This window comes from Zonotrichia leucophrys, chromosome 8 (genome assembly GCF_028769735.1).
Source record: "Zonotrichia leucophrys gambelii isolate GWCS_2022_RI chromosome 8, RI_Zleu_2.0, whole genome shotgun sequence".
Lineage (NCBI taxonomy): Eukaryota > Metazoa > Chordata > Aves > Passeriformes > Passerellidae > Zonotrichia > Zonotrichia leucophrys.
In genome coordinates, this window is record NC_088178.1 from 13,063,797 (window position 1) to 13,084,046 (window position 20,250).

Here is a 20,250-nt window from a genome sequence, read left to right on the forward strand (position 1 = left end):
GATTTCAGTTATACATCATGCCTATTGATTATCCTTCCAAAAATCTGATGTACGACTGTTGAAAATGTTGTAAAAAGTAAAGAATTACAAAAGAATAGGATCTGGAGTGTCAAATGCCTCCAAATCTCTGCTTATCATTGCTGATGACTGGAATTGGATTTAGCAGGAGATTAGAGACTCCTATATTGTTGTTGTTCTCTGTGGAGCTCTGAAAATTATAACATTACCTTCAAGGAGGAAAGACAATCCTATTCCTAAAGCTCTGGATAATACACTGCTTAAAAATAAACCAAGATATAAGCAGTTTCATTTTCATCTACTTATGTTAAGCAGTTAAACCAGGCTCAAAGGGTTATAGCTAAACTTCTTTCCTTTAACACCTGTGGAAAGCTACACAGCATGTACAAATCATGTTACAGATTTGTTGTAATTCTTCTTTCAAGCTGCACTCGGTGTTCTGTCTTTGTTTTACCTTTGTACTTTACTAAAGAGACAACCATTGTCAAAGATGTTTCTCCTGTCCTTTTGAATGAGGAAAAAAAAATTGTAATTTTTAGTCTTTTTTTTGCTTGTCACTAAATTGATAATTAACTTGAAAAGGTTGCATGAAAATATGCTTTAAGGAAGCATTTAATAATTCAAAGGAATCTTAACTTGAAACAGGTCACATGAAAAAGAGCAAAAACAAAGCCCTATGTAATCTTGTGTGGCTGGCTCTGTTAGACATTTAAAAGACATACAGAATATAATTTATTGTGTATTTGTATTAGCACTGAACTATAGCATTGTAACATTCCTACTAAATAATAGCATTTAAAGTTAACCTGCATTGTTGATAAGCTATTGATACATTTTAGGCATAAGCTCAGGATGGCTGTTTGTCCTGGAATGAATGTTCAAGGGAAAGGAAGAAAAATAATATAACTCTGGTAACTGGAAATACCATGATAAATGTTCCTACTAGGGGCAATCAAATACAAAGACTTGATATCATTAATATTTATAATATCCTAATTAGCAAGACTGTGCCTAAGCAGTGTTATTAGTGTAACTAATTATGTTATCATAAACTAAGTTTGCGGTATTGTAGGAATCAGTATTCTTACTTTCATAAATTATTATCAATATTGGATTTCATGTACTTGTGCCTAGTAAATTCAGTTAAGTACTGTAGTTTCATCTCAATTCAAACACAAATATCTAACTTGCTTGGCAGCAAGTCATTAACACGTTTGTGAGTCTCTTTCTAAAATGAATTCACTAAAAAGCATGTCCTTACTCTCTGTTTGGAACAGAGAAAAGAACCTATTGATATTTTCTCATTGATAAAATAATGTGTGGGAATGTATATGTTATATGTGAAGTAAAATGTGACAGTCAAAATCCTGCCTTATAGAGACATAAGGGGCTGCCCCAATTTGTGTTGGTATATACCATGAGATGAAATGCAGTTTCTTCAGTAAGACCTCTTAAAAAGCTAAGCAGCAAATGCAGCAACATTTGCATTCAAAACCAACAACAACAAAAAAGTTAGTCCACTGATTTTCATATGTTGTGGGTTTGATGGAGTAGATTTTAAAATATACAAGAATCATCCTCCTTTTCATTACAAGATTACTGTTCTTTTCAAATAGAATCACAGAGACAGGAAGGTCAGACATTTGACATTTTAGTAATATGGAAGTGATGGAGAATTATTTTCACCAGCATCAAGAACCATTTGCTTTCTGATTGTATACAAATTCATTGAGCCTCTACCAGTTTAAATAAATTACAGATTTAGGAGCCATTCTGTTCCCAGATAAGTATGTTCATAATGGTATCTGTTTTGATTCACAGTGCAATATTGAATGTTAATGTCTGTATTTTTATGTAATGGTGGACTATTCTTTTTATAATTCATTGTCCATCCTGGTTTCAGCACCAAACAGATGCTGCCTGCAGAGTGTTGCCAGAGCAGAGTGACACAGTGGAGTTTTGTCATGAAATATTGTAGTATTTGATGACCAGAGTAAACTAAAAGATAAATACCTTCTTCTAAATGGTACTCCTAACCTCAAACTGAAGTTGTCTTGCCATGCAGTCACCAGATAAATGACGAACTGAACAGTTATCACTGTCAGGTGTTACATTTATCACAATAATTTCCTTCCTAAACAGAGAGAATACTGAAAGTACTGCTCTAAATAGTGTAATATAACAAGCAGTTAAATAGCAAACATAAAATGCTTTGGCTGAAAAAGAGATTCATGTTGATTAGTATCTGTTCATCCTTCTGCATTAATGAAACTAATACTTCTGATAATTTATAGCCCTTGAAATATCAGAAGCACCACAGCACTGGAAAATATTTTGGAAACTTGAGTGCTCTTTTTCTGTTTTTCACTGTTGCAGAATCTATTTATTTTTATATGTAGACCCTAAATTTATCATCTTTGAGCCAGCAGTATTTATTTTCTGATAGTCTTTTCAGTAGCTTTTTCCCTTTTGCTAACACAGCAATTGCTTTTGGAGCCATTGTCCAGGATGTGACCTGTGGTACTACACTGCCTGTAACAGGAGTGAGATTCCCACTTAGAAATGCCAGCCTCATTGGTTTCCAGTCACTGGGTGACACAGGTTTCCATAGCTCCACCAATTGTACTCATTCTTTCCTGTGGTTGTAACCTATCTGTAACAGCTCTGAAGAGAGTCCTGGCACAGATGCTGTGTCAAACTCACAGAGGTGGCCAAAGCCAGAGTTCTGGGCTTCCTTCCTCATTGCTTTTGTTGAGTTGGGTTTGTTTGCTTTTTTTTTCCTGTGGGAGGACCTGACACTTGAAACCTTGGCACAGGTGACTGTCATTAATATAAACTCTGAGTGACCTTTGCATGGAATAAAAGCTGTCAGCCTGTCTCAGGTTTAATCTCAGTGTGCAAATCTTGATGCTGAGATGAGAGAATGGCAAAGTTAGGATGACACCAGAGTGCTTCTCACTGACTCCTTCAAGGAAGAACTTGTGTAAAAGCACACTTACCTCAGAATGAATTTAGGACTGAGATCAAGTGCCTGATGCAGTCAGAAAGACAGTTAAGATGTAGTGCACACTCTTACAACCCAAAGTTATTAGGGTGACTGCATAAACCAGAGGAAGGGCACAGTTGGTCTTCTTACAATACAAAATTAATAGAATTATGTTTTAAAATAATGTTCATGAGTTTCTCAGGAACGTACATGACCAGGAGCAATAAAGATAACTCTGTTCTCACTAGGTATCTGAACACAGTGTAGTATTCCTCAGAGGTGCAATTTGATCCCCTGTGCGTCTCCCTGTCTCACCTTCTCTGTTTGTTACAGGACTCCTTTATTAGTTGCTTGCTGATCTTAATCCAGAGAGCTGAGGTGATTTTGTCCCAGAAAGGCACTGTGTCAGCTGGTGATCACAGAAGTGGTACAGTGTGTCTCTGTAAAAACTTCCATTAATGTCACCTACAAAAATCATACTTAAGGCAGTGGCTGCTATACATGCCAGGTAGCTAACCAAAAATCTTGCCATGCATTCAGCTGGTAGGTGTGTTTGTAGGAAAAGAATAAAGATGGATGTTTCATAATTTACTTTCAGCACCAAGAATTATGAACAAGTGATATTTGTTTAATCATGTCTAAATGATAAAAAAATTAAAAATAACAAAAACTAATAATTTAAGTATCTTTATTCCAGAAATATACAAAAACCCAAAAGAACTCAGTGGGTAGTTCTCAACTGTTTAGGTTGTGCTGTACTAAAAATGTTAAAAAGACATTTATAGACACTAGCTTTATTCATCAGGCAGATGAGAAAGAATGATGCTGTACGTGCACAGTGTATGACTTCAATGACATTTCATCACCTTAAATTTAGCAATCTTCTGATATTCTTCTCTGAGTGGACTTCCCATTGGAACAGGCTTCCCGCTTGGACTAAAATGTTCAATTCCTAAAAGTTGTGAGTACTAAAATCTGAGTCTTCCAAACAGTATAAACCTACTAAATTCTAACTGTACTGCAGTCAAATCTAAGTAGTCTTTTGTATGGCAGAGAAAAAAACCTTGGGAACTCAGCCATGCAAGAACCACTGCTGCATCATAGAGTTTTGTCTGCCTTCAGATTCTTCAAGACCTCTGACTACCATCACTGAGCAGAGGTTTTCACCCTTCATTTTTGGAAGTGCTCCTTGTTCTTTAGGAAAACAAATTTGTGGGCAGTTGTTCCTCTCCCATGTTCTCCCTCCTCTCTTCTCCAAGTGCAATTACCTCTGTGCAATAATTTTTCTTTCCTTCTTATATGTGTTATCACAGAGGCATTACTGTAATTCCTGGCTGGCTCACTTATGGCCAGCCACGAGTCATCACTGGCTGGTCTTGGCTCTGTCAGACACGGGGAACCTTCTAACAGCTTCTCACAAAAGCCTTTCCTGTAGCTTCCCCTGCCACCAAACCTGGCCTCACAAACCCAAGAGAGCTGTTTGATCCTCTTTCCCATTAGCTAAAACTTGGACCCGAAATATGGCTTTCAGCCAGACAAAGCCTTTTAAGTATAAGCCAGTATTGATCAAGAAACCTCTTACTTTAGGATATTATGGGAACTCGCATCAGCACACTCAGGGGCTCTTGCTGCAAATGCTTGTTGGGTTGCCCAAAAATAAGGCTCTGCCAAAATACGTCTGCACCATTATCTGCAGGAAGATGAGGAAATAAGTCCTTTCCTTCTGCTCCCCGCTTAGCCTTTCAGCTCCTCATCTGATGATGAAAGGCTTCCACAGGCATTGCTTCAGGTGAGAGTCTGGTGGTTCTCTGTGGCGAGAGCTCTGCACCCCACTGCACAAGTCGTATTTACCAGCTTTGCTTCCATTGGTGAACCTCCTAGCCTTTCAAGCTGAGCTCAATTATGAGTCTGACAAATTTGTAGAAAAAAAGTACCACTTTAAAATCTTTTTTTTTTCCTAATTGTTCTATTATGGAAGTTTATGTTGTGATTACCTACAGTGCTGTTTCTCACAGAGAGAGCAGGTTACGTAAAATGTATCTTCCCTAACGGTGAAGCCATTTGCAGTAGAAATGTGTAAAACAAAAGGAGCTAGGATTATTAAAGTGTATTTTAAATACTTTAATCTTTGGGGGATTTATATGTACTGTGTGCTAAATTTGCTTTGAGCATGGAGTTTAAAGTTTCAGATGCACAGGCAGTAAATGTGGCTATTAAGAAAACCGTGTATTTCACACTAACTCCTTGGCTGTGGCAGTTTTAGTGCATTCACTGCTGGCAGTGGACATCAAGCCAGGAAAATCCAACTCCTGATGCAAAAGGATTAAAAAAAAATATCCAGGCACTGCCAAAAATACATAATTCTTTTTTTGTACTCTGCAGTTTGTTTTACTTAGGGAAATGGCCTGGTCATACCCTGCAGCATGCATTCATTACAGTGATCTTTGACTGGCAGATGCAGAGTAATAAGATGCATATTTTAGTGCTTATTATAATACCCTGTCCAAAAACAACTTGACAAATTTGTGATTTCGACAGTATCTCATTTTGCTGGCTGCAGTGCTCTGTGATTGCCTGGTCCACGTGGCTTCCAGATTATGCATACCACCAATACTGCTCATTAAAATGGCCACAGTTCACCAGTTTCGGTAGCTTGGAACGAACTTGGAATGAATTATTATACAACAAAGAGGCTGCTGTCATGCAGAACAAAAGACAAGCAAAAGAGAGCTTCGGCTTAATGAGGCTAAGTGAGTGTCTCCCCTGCATCACCAGCTACTTGATGGCCTTTGAGCATGGATTTTTTTTCTCCACAGGCCAAAACCTTTGGTCTATTATTTTGTGTTTATGCACCTTGAGGCTAATATACATTTTAATATGCTGCACATGGAGAAAAAAATCAGCCATTAGATTAGAACATGTGCACTCCCTGTTAAGTTAATGACAGCCGAACATAGAGATAAATTTAGGTTTTCATATTTAATTATAGCACAGTGCAGTACGTTTAGCAAGGATAAATTGCACTATTATTATGCTTCATTTTTTTTGACATCTTTTCATATTAACCATGCACACTTACCCCCACTTCCTCCCCAGTGTCACACATAATGTCTCTGTGCATCATCCTTCTCTAACACCATTAATTTTTTATTCTGTACAGTTGTATATGTATTGTTGTATTTGTTACTTAGGGTTAGCTTGCTGGCTGGATAAAACCATTCAAAACAGCCCTTGTGTTAGGTGATCTACATAGGCACTAGAGACAGAAAAGACATAAAAAGAATTGGCTTATGTGGCCAGAAATGCTTCCTCATTCTGCTCCCAGAGTCGGGTTCCCAGCCCTTCTTCCCTGGATGCTTTCGGTGTGGTATACACTGTCTGACTGCAGAGGAGTAGCCCCTTTCTCAAGGAACTGAATAGGAAAAACCAGAGAAATAGTGTTTGGAAGAGGTTAAATAAGTTCTAAAGCGGATTTTAGTTGGATAATATTGATATGGATGATGACAATGTTAATATAAAATGTCTAATGTTTTAGGTAGTATGTGGCATTTGTTGAGGTTTTGTACACGTGCTCTCTGTTTGTCAAAGGTGTTGCTCCAAGAATGGCATCAGGAATTAGGCCAGACTTCAACCTTATAGAAGACAACATGAAATTAAACATGGAGGCAAGTTGGCATGCAATTCAGTATTTGAGTGTTCTTATAAAGTTTAATGTGAATATTTGATAGTTTCTGTGCTGCCGTGGATTTGATGGTGATGCTGGACTGGTTTTTATTACCTGAGAATGCTTTTAAGATTTGCTTTCAGCTCTGGTCTGAGCTATTAATGTAGCTGTATTTTGTGAAATATATGTTTGCATGCTTCACAAAATTAAGGAAATACTGCTATTTTCCAAAGTGGATTAGAGCAGGTAATAACTCACAGGAAGAAGATTTTCTTCCTCCTGCTGTGTGTATAAGCAAGCAGAAGATATTATGCTACAGGCTTATTCCTAGATTAGTCCTTATTGGATAGTTGTTTCATGACAAAAGACACTGTGGCTTGATGACCAGAGGGTCATGACAGGAATAATAATCACCATATGAAAGAGTGTCTGGATCTGGGTGATAAAGCATTCCTCATCACAGTCAGTCAGCACTTGCTGGTGCAAGAATTTTCCTCAATGGCAGAGATCAGCTTTTTCATATTAATTGAGAGCCAATCGGTCTCTTTTCCTCTCCCTCTCCTCCCTCTTTCTCCTACCTTCAGTTCTGTACCAGCTTTTCCTGCTAAAGAGTATTTTCTTTGTCGGGTGAAGATAGATTTTGGGGATGTTTAGGATGCTGCAGTGTTTGTGGGATTGGTATTGGTTGCAGAGCCTTACTCTTTGTGTCCTCACTAAGTAAAGCCCAGGTCAGTAATGATTGATAGCTAATTGTCTGCAGTTCAAGCACTAGAAAATGGGTTGGCAATTAATTTATGTGTGCAAAACTCTTCTCCCTGATTTTGTAAGTGCAGATTTCGATGCAAATTGCATTCATGAAAGCAAGGTTGTGGCTTTCAAAATGTAAGCTATAATTACTAGTCTGAGAACCTGATGATACAAAATTCTTCCTCTAGAATCTACCCCTAGTGAGAGAAGACATTTATTAACAACATTGTGTATTTCTAAGCAGTACTTCTAACCATCTTTTAGTTCATTAAGCCCTGGTAAAATCTTGGTATTACATGGGGTATAGTCTCACAGAGTTGCTGTATGCTACAGACATCCAGATGGCTTAGGAATATCTGTGCAATCAGAAAGGCCCCTTCTGTATGTATAGGTAGCTATTATTAGTAAAACTTGTTTTTATTTATGTGTCCCCGTGTTGTTTATGGTACTAGTCAGAGACACACGTACTGATGTGCAAGAAAAGACTTGGACTTCTACATTCTGAAAGAATCATTGTCCCTTTAAGGTTCTCATCTAAAAAAGCTGTTTATTTGGATAGCAAGGTACTCTGTGGGCCACGATGTCCATGCAAGAAAGGTGCAAAATTAGGTGGGTGGTATTGGTCATAGACAGCAGACTTAGAATTAATTGTAAGTCACTGGAGCTGTAAGTATCTAACAGTATGCAATTGAAATGTCTTTTTACTTAAAGAAGATCAGACTTAAGGAACATGATTATGACCTTTCCCATTTACTTTATTTTATTGCTATGGAAAGCCCTTGAAGGTTTTTCTGTAGTCTTGTGCAGTTTTGATTCAACCACATTGGGTGTCTTAGCAGTCAAAGCTGTACTTCCTGAGTTTTTTATGGACAAATGGACTAAAAATCTCTTTGTGTTCCATTGTCCACGAATCACACGTTGGCACAGGACAACTGTCCCCTGTACCTGAATGGGGCTGGTGGCACACCATTTCTACATGGAGAAGTTGAGAAAAAAGATTTCTGCACTCTGCTGACCTATTCATGCTGAACAAAACTCATTAAGGCCCAAGAACTGTGTTTGGGTTGTTCCAGGGAAAAATTACAGCCAGCCTGTAATCTGTTGCTCCGCACTGGGGCTCTGTAATAGTTTGAAGTGGCCTGGCAAGAATTTTATTGATTTCTTGGGATCTCATTCAGGCTGATTGAACTTGTGTGCTCTGATGGTTGATGTTTAAGAACACCTTCCCTAGCTGTTATTAAGAAGGTGGGTCTAATCCTCACACAGGTAAGACCTTGTTTGCCCTTCATTCAACTCAGCAGACAAATTTTAATGAAATAGCTCCTTTATATTTTATGCCATGGCTATGTTTTTGATTTCCACACTTGTAACTTATCCAGTGTAAGTAAGTCAGTATATAACCCATATATTGGTCAGGATATGTCACATTATGTATCTGTTCTTTCGTTAATCATTTTGTGTCTTTCTGGTGTGACTGCTTGGAATAATTGATGCATTCCTTTCTATTACTACGTTGTATTTTTTCCAGTTGATGATTTATTTATATAAAAGTCATAAAATACTTTGTTTTATACATTATGTCTGGATTCATGAGAAATGCAGACACATATCACTGAAATACAGGGGTTTGTTTTTTTTAGATCAGCCTGGACAAGGTCTCGCAGTTGAGTTTAAAGTAGTTTAAGTCTAGAACCTATAAACTATAATTGTGTTTATTTATATTAATCATCATTACAGCATAGAGCATTTTATCCTAAATGCTAATCATTACTTAATATTTTCTGAATATTTACTACTACTACTACTACTACTGCAACTAATATAATATTAAATATATGCCAAAAGGCATATTTTCCAACTGCAAACGAAAAGTCTAATCTAGTCTCTCCAGCAAGTTTTCCTTGCCTTTACTGAGCCTTCTTTCAAATGCTGAGCGTTTCTGACATTTTGAAATGTCATTTCAAAATTTTCCATTTGTAAATTGACAACCAGAAGACTTATTGTAAACACAAAAGCTCTACAAGCACAAACATATCTATATTTTCCCTTTTGCTAAAAATGTATCACCAAACTGTAAACAGCTCATGTATCATTTCCATTAGGAAAAATGATATTTTGAAGCTTCTGAAGTTACTAATTAAAACAGGAGCAAGCCAAAATCCTTTGGTGACTGTAGCATGAGTGTGCCTTTTTGTAATCACCATTTCCTGAGGAGCACCCAAAGGAGCACGGCCTCAGGGCCATTTTGGTTGGTGCAGAATAGGGCTACTAAATGCCTCACACTTCAGAGCTCCCTCTCTTTCTTCACAACAAAGTCATCATCTTTCATTTGATAGACTGCAGTCATTCTCTTATCAATTCTGTCATAACTTGGTTTTGACCTTCAGTTCCTGGTCTGTGGGTGGGCTTTTGTGCCTCTTCTGGATTTTGGACTTATTTACCAGGATAAAGCAGATGGAGGAAAAACGGTATTTACATTTTTCTGCAAGACCTAATTTATTTATCTGTTGTTTATTGCTGAGTTATTTTTGTCTGTGTAGTATGAATAGTTTGCAAAGGTATTTATAACAACATTTCAGTGATCAACATGCAGTCTGAAAAGCCTGAAAGTCTACCTCTCTGTCTCCATTTAAAAAACCAGTTCCTCTCCATCCAGACTGTGTCTTTAGTTGCCCAGTTCCTAAATGGCAGTTTGGGAGGGCATGCCTCTGGTTTTGACCACTATTTGGAGTACTGGCTCATAATTCAGCACCCACTGGGAATATAATTTTTAGTGCAGAATCGAGCATTTATCGAGATGTATTTAGATGAAATCTTAATACAGTCTGTTGTAAGACTCTGGCTCTCCAAATGCCATCCCCAGCTGATCCACAGCGAAAGGGCTCAGTGTAAAGTGTCCGACTGGGTGATCTGCCCTTGGGATTCTCCAGCACAAGGGGGGCAGCCCCTGACCATGAGCACTAGCCAGGATATGCACAGTTGCTGCTGTGAAAGGGGCCGTGCCACAACACAACTTGCTTTCAGTGTCGAGCATTGAGAGGTTGCACAGTGTTATCAGTCCAGTACAAGACAATTCCATAAAGCAATTGCAGTGAAACTTGGAGACTCAAGAATTGCATAGGTAGTGGTGGATCCATCAAAATCTGAGCTCATACACCCTGTAGTGTCCCTGCCTCAGTCCCGTAAGGGCACTTTAATTTTCTTCCTGTCTTGCAGCTCATAAACATGCTTCTTTTGAGACCACACCCCAAATGCTGTTGGAAAAGGACTATAAAGTTTTGAAGATATACTTGAGGGTATTATCCAAGCATAATAAAGTAAAAAAATAAAACTACAAAGAAATTGAGGTTATTGAACAACTGGATTAAAATTTTAGGCTAGGAATATACTAATTGATTTTAATGTAACAGTTGATTTCAATGTACTTGTAAACATTTGCTTGAACAAATAATTTCAGTATATTGCTGAAGACTGTTCTTAGCTTAGTCAGTAAAAAACTCAGTTCAGACATTTACCTGTTGAAAATGTTTTACTTGATTTTAGGGAGATATTTCTAGATCAGAGATGAAATTGTTTTCTCATACAAACTGAAATGTTAAGTAATTAAGTAGCATTAAAATAAAGGTAATAGTAAAATAATGCTGGTGAGCAAATTGCAGATACTTTATTTAACCTGAAATCAGTAACACCCCAAAATGTGTCTGCCTTCTCTGAAAACCTGGCAGAGAAAACAACACAATTGTCCTCAGTAGCACTGCTGTCTTTGTATAATATACCAAATGGTCATCTTGAAAGCAAAGGAGGACAGTAGGAAAGTCTGCTGCCTTGATGAGTACCAAAGCTTTACCTTCTCACAGACAGGAGTTTCTGAAATGTACAGTTCTCATTCTAATTTGTGGGTGTTTTTCCCCTCCAAAATCAGCTGGAGTTTGAGACATTTGAGCTTTTCCCATGGTCTCTCACTTTCTAAGAAATAGTTGCAAAGAAGTTCAAAATATTCCCAGATTTTCTCTGCCACAATAGCTCCACAGTGGCTGTTTCTGGCCCTCCATGCCCTACTTGCCCCCCTGTGCCCATCCAGGGGATGCTCTGCAGCATAAACTGTGCCCCAGACCATGAACCCTGCAGTGGGGAGACCTGATAACCCTCATGGCCAGGTCCTGGCCATGTGTGTGACCTGTGCCATGAAACAGGCAGGATAGCACTGAAAGTTTTATGTTGTGGTGTTTTTCTGGGCCCAAGTTCTTGAGGAATTTTTAAAATATAATATGTGGCTTAGTGATCTACACTGGAACCAAGCTGAGAGTTGTGAAGTGAGCTCAGCCAGAAAGTTCAACTTTGTTTGTGCCCCAGATGGCTTTATATGCATAAGAACAGTAAGACTTTTTAAAGGCCGTTGGAAATTTTTTCCTGTGATCTATTATAGCTGATGTATCTTAAATTATTCTTCAACCCTTATCACAGCAATCAGGAACTTCAAATAAAGGTTGAAACGTGCTGTGCTTTGTCTTTCTACAGGAGCATGTTCTTCTTTCCAGCTTGAAGAAAATAGGAAATCTTTTAAGGCATACTAAAATACAGCATGAAACTCAGTGTCTGTATCTAGTCTTCATGGGGGATGCTTGAAAGGAGTTGGATTATTTTCCAGGGAGAACTTATGGCAGAGTGTTTGTGTATAAATTAACAGCAATGAAAGTGGTAAATTAAAATTGCGCCATCAGTTTCATTCTTAGTTCTGCTTTGCATTTCTATAGAAGGATTTATTATTACTGTGATTTACCTTCTTCTAAGAGGTAAAAGAATGGAGAGTATGAGGTAGCAGCAGTTGTAATTATCTTCTGGAAATCTCCAGCTTGTTTCAAGTGCTGCAGCATGTCTGCTCGGAGACTCAAGTTGGTGTGAGCACACCAGGCCATCCTCCCTCCATTTTCTAGGCTGGATTTCCAGCATTTTCCAACAGAGCAGTTCAGCTGCAAGGTTCAGCACTCACTGAAGAAAAGGTCTATCTTCCATCTCAGGTGAAGCACTGACCTCCTTTGTTGCCTCCATTTATTTTTTTTTCATTTTCTCCCTGGCTCCCTGCATGTGCTGGCAGTGAGGGGTGGTGGTGGTGGTATGGTGGAAGTCCCAGATGAGCCATCCAGGCACAGAAAGCAAGCAGTGCTTGGCTTTTTTCCTCAGCACTGTCAGTGAAAAGATCCTTTGTACCTTCTGTGCTGAAATCCCAGGGAAGGCTCCTCCATGACTCCCTGCATTCACTCCTTGGCTTGCTGGATTTTCAGCAGCACACTTTTATAACAGTGCTGTATAAGGTGGCTGGATTGGCTCTGGGGCATGCACACGGCTGTGGGACAAGCTCTCACAGGACCTCAGACTCAGGTAATGCCCTTGCCTTTCACCCTGACAGTAAAAGGCACTTTTCCAGCTTTACCTCGTCTCTGCAGAAGTGTATCTGTGTTGCTACTTGCTTTTGTTTTTACAGGGAGGAAATCATTAAAATCTTAACCAACGCCAAGCAGCCTGATCCATACCAAAGAACAAGAATGAGAGAGCAGGTGAGACGTGCAAGATAGGTGGAGTTCATTAGTTAAGAGAGACTGCTGGGATATTTTAATGATGAAGGTGGCACAAAACCTGTACTAGGGAAGGTGGCAATATGAAACAAATGTCCATTTTATCTGGTTTCTTTTGTCCTCTGGAACAGAAACAGAGACACTTAGAAGCAAGCTGAAGGAACCCAATTAAATACTGAAAGGAGATGAAAATGAGTTCACAGTTCTGTTCCCGAGACTCATTCCGTGAATATTCAGTTTGTATTATTTTCAGAAAAATGTAAGACATTATGATTCTCAAGATGTTTCTCATTCTTGAAGAGGGAAACTGGGTGCCTAAGCTGGTGTTTAAATATGATCCATACTCTCAGTAGTGTCATTGGGACCTGCCAAGTATTTGACATAGATCAGTTTCATTGTTACAAAAAATGCGTCAGTGGATCCCTCAAATGTACTCATTTCTGTTGGGGAAATGTTTAAAGACTTTAAAGCAAAGTTGTCTTAAGGGATAAACAATTGATAGTAAATTATATTACAGAAGCTGGAAGCAATCATAAACAGTAACTTTTTAAAGATATTATTTCACTTAGGAGTATTAAAAAATCAAAATATTACAGTTTTATGATCTGTCCATACTGGTGTCAGTATCAGTGTCCCTGATATCAGTAAAGTATCAAAAAGAAAACTCTATAGCATCCTGAGATTGCTTTGCTTCCTAATTAAGACTACAACAGCATTTTAAAAAGCGTGAAAGGAACCCTGTGTGGTGTAAAATAGCCATAGAATGGACAAACCATTTATTCCTGGTACAGGAATTTGCTTTAAGAGTAGGTTGAAGATGCAGCTCATTCTTTGTCTCAGGCTAGAACATTGTTCATTTTCTTGGTTTTTTAAAGCTGTAATTGTACTTCTCCTGTTTTGGGGAGAAAAAAAGAGAGAAAAAAGAGGTGTTCTTAAATATTAAAAAATGCAGGGATAAATAATGCCATACCACAACGCCTTTTATGGTTAGCATTAAGCTTTGTCTCTCTAGTTCCAGGGAGTCCCTTATGACAGAGAATAGCATTTTTTGAAGCTAGTTGGATGTTACACTGTTGTACTTCATTCTGCCTGGGCACTGACATCAGAAGTGATTAGATTCCTATAGGCACCTAACTTCAGAAAGGAGAGAAATGTCTGTACTTCCAAATTAAAGGTACCCAGGAATATTCCTAGGTGCTCAGGCCAGCTGGCACCAAGCAGCCTGTGCCGATGATCAGAAGCTGTTAGTCTCCAAAGCAGGTTGGCTGCAGGCAGGCTGCCTGCTGGGAATGGCTCCTGGAGCATGCTGACTTCCAAAGGCTCTCCAGGAATTGCCTGGGACACTGATAGTCAGCACAGGCCAAAAGCAGGCAAAAAATGCTGTAACGCTTTGTTAGGATAGATGAAAACATCCTTGTGCCCAGGAACATTCCCAGACACTGATTTACTACTGTGGGTATAGAGAGGATCTTGCAAAAGACTCTGAAGGGGGGGAAAAAAAAGACAAGTAATGGCAGTATGTGACTGGGCATGAAAGATGGACAGATGGACACAGAAATGAGCTCTATTAGATGTTAGTGAAAATTGCACTCAGAAAAAAGCTCTAACAGCCTGAGGCTTCAAAACCAAGAAAAGCAGTCAAAATTTTTAAAAAATCTCCAGAAATATCTAAGATATAATAGGATGTAATGAAATGATATAAATGTGTGACTAATACGCATATTTTTGTATGGTGTGACTAGTATATATGTACTATCCAAGTGTGGAGGGTTTGAAAAAATGGTAAGTCCCTGTCTTTCCTGATGATGTAAAGCAGCTAAGCCACAAGTTCATTGCATCCCAGAGGCTGAATTCAGTTTGTAGGTGGGACAAAGTTGCAGTGGTTCAGATGAGAGCCCCCAGAGGTTCTGTTTACATTGAGAGTGGTGCAGACAGACAGGCCAGATAGGAACAGGGCTGCAGAGGGAAATGGTTGATGCTGCAGACTGGTGTCCACACCATGTGCATCCCAGGTTTTCTTACTGACTTCTAGCTCTTGTCTGCTCTCATGGGCTAAATGCCCATTAGCAGCTGGAGCTCATTGCAGCTGCATCCCTGAAGCACACACGCTCACTCAGGTTTCATTTCATCCAAAATAAAATGCAGTTTGTGCTCTCTGCAGCTGCTGCTGTAAGAAGTGAGGTGCGGTGTATGGGGACAAAGAAGAGATTCATGTCAAAGGTGTGCTCTGGTCTGAGCTAAACCATGAGTGCAGAGCTCAGGCAGCAGCACAGCAGCAATGCAGGGCTTCTGGGCACGAGCTGAGGCCACCAGTGGGGTAGAGACAAGCTCTTAACTGCCCAGAAAAGATTTGCATAGACAAGGAAAAATTTTGTGCAAACACAAATGCATTAGCACAAAGCAGAGGAGAGAAATCTGGTCATTGTCTCACATATGGGATTTTTTGTATTGGCAAGAAGAGTGTTTTGCCAAAGCTTGCTTGCAGTAGCAAAAAGGAAAAATTTACCACATCAGGAAAACAAACTGACTCAGAAAATACAACTTTACTCAGATCTGGCTTTGATGCACTACACAAGATCAAAAATAAACTTTCAGTGCCGTTTGCAGAAGCATGAACTTTAAACTAAGAGCAGCAGCACTAAAGCAGAGAAGAGTTTGAATGCCAGCTGGATAGTTAAAACATCAGTAAATACTAGACAACAGAGACTTTGTTGGCATTTTCTGGGAGTCTAAAACTGCTGACAAAAATGTACAGCATAGAAACAATCAAAAATGTACATGATAGAAACAATCAAAATACCAGCAGGACAATGTTGATTTAAAAAAAAAAAAAAAAAGGCTGAACAAATTTAAATACCAAAAAGTGTGGATAACTCACAAGTACTTTGCTTTTAACTAAATGAAGTGCATGAATGAAAGAAGCATATGACAAAATTGGGATAAACAATTAATAAAAGTTACAGACAAAAAGTCAGAAAACTTAGCTGAACTAGGTAGCACTGTGGAAGAGCCCCTGTAGCAAAGTATTTATATGGTATTTTAAAGGTCTGGGAAGTCTTCTAGGCAAAGAAAAGCTGGAAATGGACCCAGCAATGCAGCCAGGAGGGCACTTGATTGATAGAATGTCCTCAGCACTCAGAGGAAAGCATTAAGGCAAGGGAAAGTAAGGAGAGCATGTCTCACTGCTGAGGTTTTGCAGAGCCACAGGTCAGATGGGCAGCCAGCCTGCTGTAGAGAGGATGGGAAGCTGTGCATATGCATGGTCTTTTAGCAATTTAACAAGGCATTACACAGACCTGCAGGTGGTAATGTACATTCCATCTTAAAAAAGACTTTACAGTTTCTGATGCAATATTAATATATTTGCAAATGTAGTAGATATAAGAATTACAGACTGTAACTACCTCAGTATCTTTTGAGCATCTCTTAGTGTGGATACCAGTGGAAGAAAATGCAATTTGATATCAAAACTGTGGTTGAAGAATGTCAACAGTATCAGCAAGAAGAACTAATGGAGCTGGCTGGGATCACTGCCGTAGCTGTATAGGTGCAGAAACAGAACAGCAAAAGCTGTAGCTGATCATGATTACATTCTCATCTATCTGCTTGAAATGACCAAGGCAATAAATCTAAAATGAAATAAAATGAGATGAAATTGCATTTGACTCCTGGAGCACTGGGATAATTGCTGACCTCCTAAAGGCTATTACCTAGCTCCTAAAAAGTAAAAACCATGCAGGAGAGACCCACACCTGAAAATGTCAGTTTGAAGATTAGTGGGTTTCATAAACCATCTCACAATACCTTTCCACACTTTCCAGATCTGTACAGTCTCCTGAGGTGATTACTAAACAAAAGCATGCTATGAATGCAACTGCTGTAATTTGCTGGAGTCTTGTCCTGCATAAAGGAGCAGTACAGAGTACCCCACGGTGCAGCACTGCAGTGTGTGAGTGCTGAGGCCATTCCATTGCACAGGGCAGGGCTGTGAGGCACACACCGGCACAGCCCCTCCAAGGAGGCTGTACCTCACCAGCAGTGTGGGAGCGGCCCAGATCACATACACTGAGTCATGTGGGCAAGTGAAAATGTCAATCCTTATCTCCTAAGGGCAGGAAAGGGTATGAGTACAAAGTGGCCATCAATTATTTTATAAAGCCAAGACTAGCACCCCCTCAGTAACCACAGACTGCAGTGACCCTCCTTGCTCAGCATCTGGAAGGGATTGAGATGTACACCCCTGAGTTCTTACCAGGCTGCTGTACACAGAATCAGGACAACTGAACATTTGCTGCAGTCAAGATGCACCACCCTGCAAGTCCCACCACCAACCTGCATTTGGAGCCTGGACTCATTCATTCATACAAATGACCTGGCAACAGAAATCTTCTCCACTTCTCATCACTGCTATCACTGCAGCAAATTGCAGTTTGCCCCGCAGTGGTGTCATGGCTTGTTGGAGTGCTCTGCACTAGGACTGCATATTTGGGAACAGACTTGTGCTCATGAGTGTTCTCTGTAGGCAAGAAATAGCCCAGCCTTCCCAAGGAGAAGCAGCAATTCTCTCCTGTGTGGTGCCTGCCCTGCCTTTGTAAGCTGCTCAGACTGAAGCTCTCCTAGGAGCTTTATCCACTGAAATACACAGCATCTCCAAAAAATATGGAGAAAAAGAGTCAGGCAGACAGATGACATGGATTATCTATAATAACATAAATTATGTCATTTGTGACCTTTAGAGCAGCACTGCTGTTGTAGACAGCATTAATGTAGAGAAGCTGCACTAAGTCGAAAATTTTGTTTCCCTCTCTGTCTTAATGGTTAAAATGGCCACAGATGATTTGTTTTTGAGCTGTAGATTGAATCACTATAAATACCTGGCATAATTTTAACAAGTTGAATTATGCGAAGAAATAAAAATAATTTCTGTCACAATTTAAATGAGGATGAGATTTTTAAATATGGCAGATTTTTGAGTAGCAGTGCTCTGTAGGGCTTGCAGGATCACTTTTACATGTGAAGAGGTTATGCTGTGGTTGTTATCTGGAGCTGAGTGCAGAATGACTGGAGACAAGACAGTTTATTCAAGCAGCACAAAGGATGTGTCCGCTGTGTGCTCTGTCTCACTTTTCATGGGAGCCATGCAGCTCCAGGGATGCAGTCAGGTGTGCATGCCCAAGGAGGGTGGCTTGGCTGTGGGATGTGGTGCTGCTTCCCCCAGTCAGTGCACAGGGCTCAGCCTCAGCCACTGTAAATCCCCATGTGCTCACCCACAGGATCACCACAGGAGTTCCTTTTCATTTATTGGGTTTTTTTGTGCCATGTCACCCATTTGACCTGCAGAATAGCCACAGTGAGTATACAGTGCAAAGTGATAGGTAAAGTTTATGTATCTCCTTTGTTTATCTGCAAGGATATACTGCACATGAGCAGTGAAAAAGGGAATGGTCTGTTCAAGCAATATGTGGTTGTGGTTCTGCTTAATAGCAGAGGCCAGGCTGAATGCATATTCTTGTGAGCCTAACTGTGCATACAAATCAGTGAAGTCTTGCAGTACCAAGATTATCAGAACTCATTTTAAAGCTATTACAGTAATTTAAAACAAGATAGTTTTTTAAAGTACAGTGATGGATGCCTGTAATCTGTATTTCTAATGATTTGCATGTTGGATTTTTAAAAATCAAATTCTTCCTCTGATTGACTTGAGTGAAAATCTAATCAAATTAGCATTTTAGAATATATGACCATTGTAATGCCATATTCAGAATATAATGATACTTTAGATACTTTAGCTGTTATAAAGACAGATAAATATGCAAGAGAGGCACTGTGGGGGACTTGGGCTCTAATGAGGACTCTTCTGGTTTTATACATTTGGTTTTTATGTAGTGTCTGTTACTTTAGTACCTACATATTGGTGTCTCCTCACTACTTGATGGTGATATAAGAAGCATTTATATCAGTTTAGTGAAGCTCTCTTTTGTAATGTATTATTTATATTTGATTCATAAGATTGATGTAATAGTAATTTTAAAGTGTTTAGCAATTAGTTATTTCCTTTCAGATCTTTTTAAAGTTTTTAAAGGCTTGAAATTATAAAAATTATTATCACTTTACTGCACTGTTACAATTTTTTCATCTAGCTATATTCCTTTTTTTTAATGTCATATGTTATGTGTTGCTTTGTCACATTTTCAAAACTGCTCAAAGGCCTTAATCAAACCAGAATATCCAAACTCTTCATAGGAGATTATTCAGCATTGTCTCATCCTTCCTCTCACCAACTGAAGTGGGAGGTTTGACTATTGAGGGTGGAAGCACTTGCTATTAATGCTAGAACTATTTGTATTATGACTCTTAGCATGAGATTTAGTGAGTTTAGGATATTGAGGTGATGATGAAAGGCATTGTGTTACTGAATATGAGGACTAAAAGGCAGCAGTAGGCTCCTTGGTCATAACTGCAAGAGTTGACTAGAGCTCTTTTGTCTGCACTGAATACTTTACATTTAAATTAGGATTGTGTGAAGTAGAGATGGAAGGATTACATGTGTGAGAGATGAATGAGGGAAAGTATTGTAGTCTGTGCAGGAGGAGGATAAGTGTTGTAGTTCATCTGCCATAAGAGATGGATTACAATGAATCTGAAGTGGAAGAAGGCTTAGATAGGAATTATTAGCAGTGATTTGCATTTAAGTAATCTATTAGTTCAATAATATATGTATAGTTATGCAGTGTGTAGTCTACCAGGGAAAAGTGGAGTTTATTTCTAGATATATTTAAATTATATGCTGTTTACAGTATAGACATTTGGTAATGAGTCTGGAGCTTCCATGCAAAAAAAAAAAAAAAAAAAACGAAAAAATAGATCAAAACAAAAAGACAGGATAAACAAAAATCAAAACAAAAATCTGCAAAGGATCCAGCAGATGGGAAAAGTGTAGGCTTTTACCTCTTTTGGAAGGTTTGATTGCTAGCAGAAAGTACTTGACAGGCAAATTTGCAGCTGAAACACATACTGCAATGGTGGAAATGCACTTTCTTTGCACACAGGGGAAGCAGTAGTTATTTCACTGAATGTACTGAAAGCCTTGTAGAGTGACTTTCAGAATCTCAATTTCTCCCAGAGTCTGGAAGAGGAGGTTGCCCTCTCTGTTCGGTCTCCCGTTCCCCTGAGAGCATGAATCTGGTGGGCAATTCTGACTGCACTGGGAATGTTTTCTATGGCCCTGGGGCACACATGGACTATTGATAAGTACTGCAGGG

General features: G+C 39.1%; 1 protein-coding gene across 6 annotated transcripts in view; it reads left to right on the forward strand.

Moving 5' to 3' along the window:
• The window catches only part of DPYD (dihydropyrimidine dehydrogenase), a 339,434-nt gene that overhangs the window by 298,373 nt on the left and 20,811 nt on the right, over nucleotides 1-20,250 (forward strand). The gene's annotated exons all lie outside the window — the stretch shown is intronic.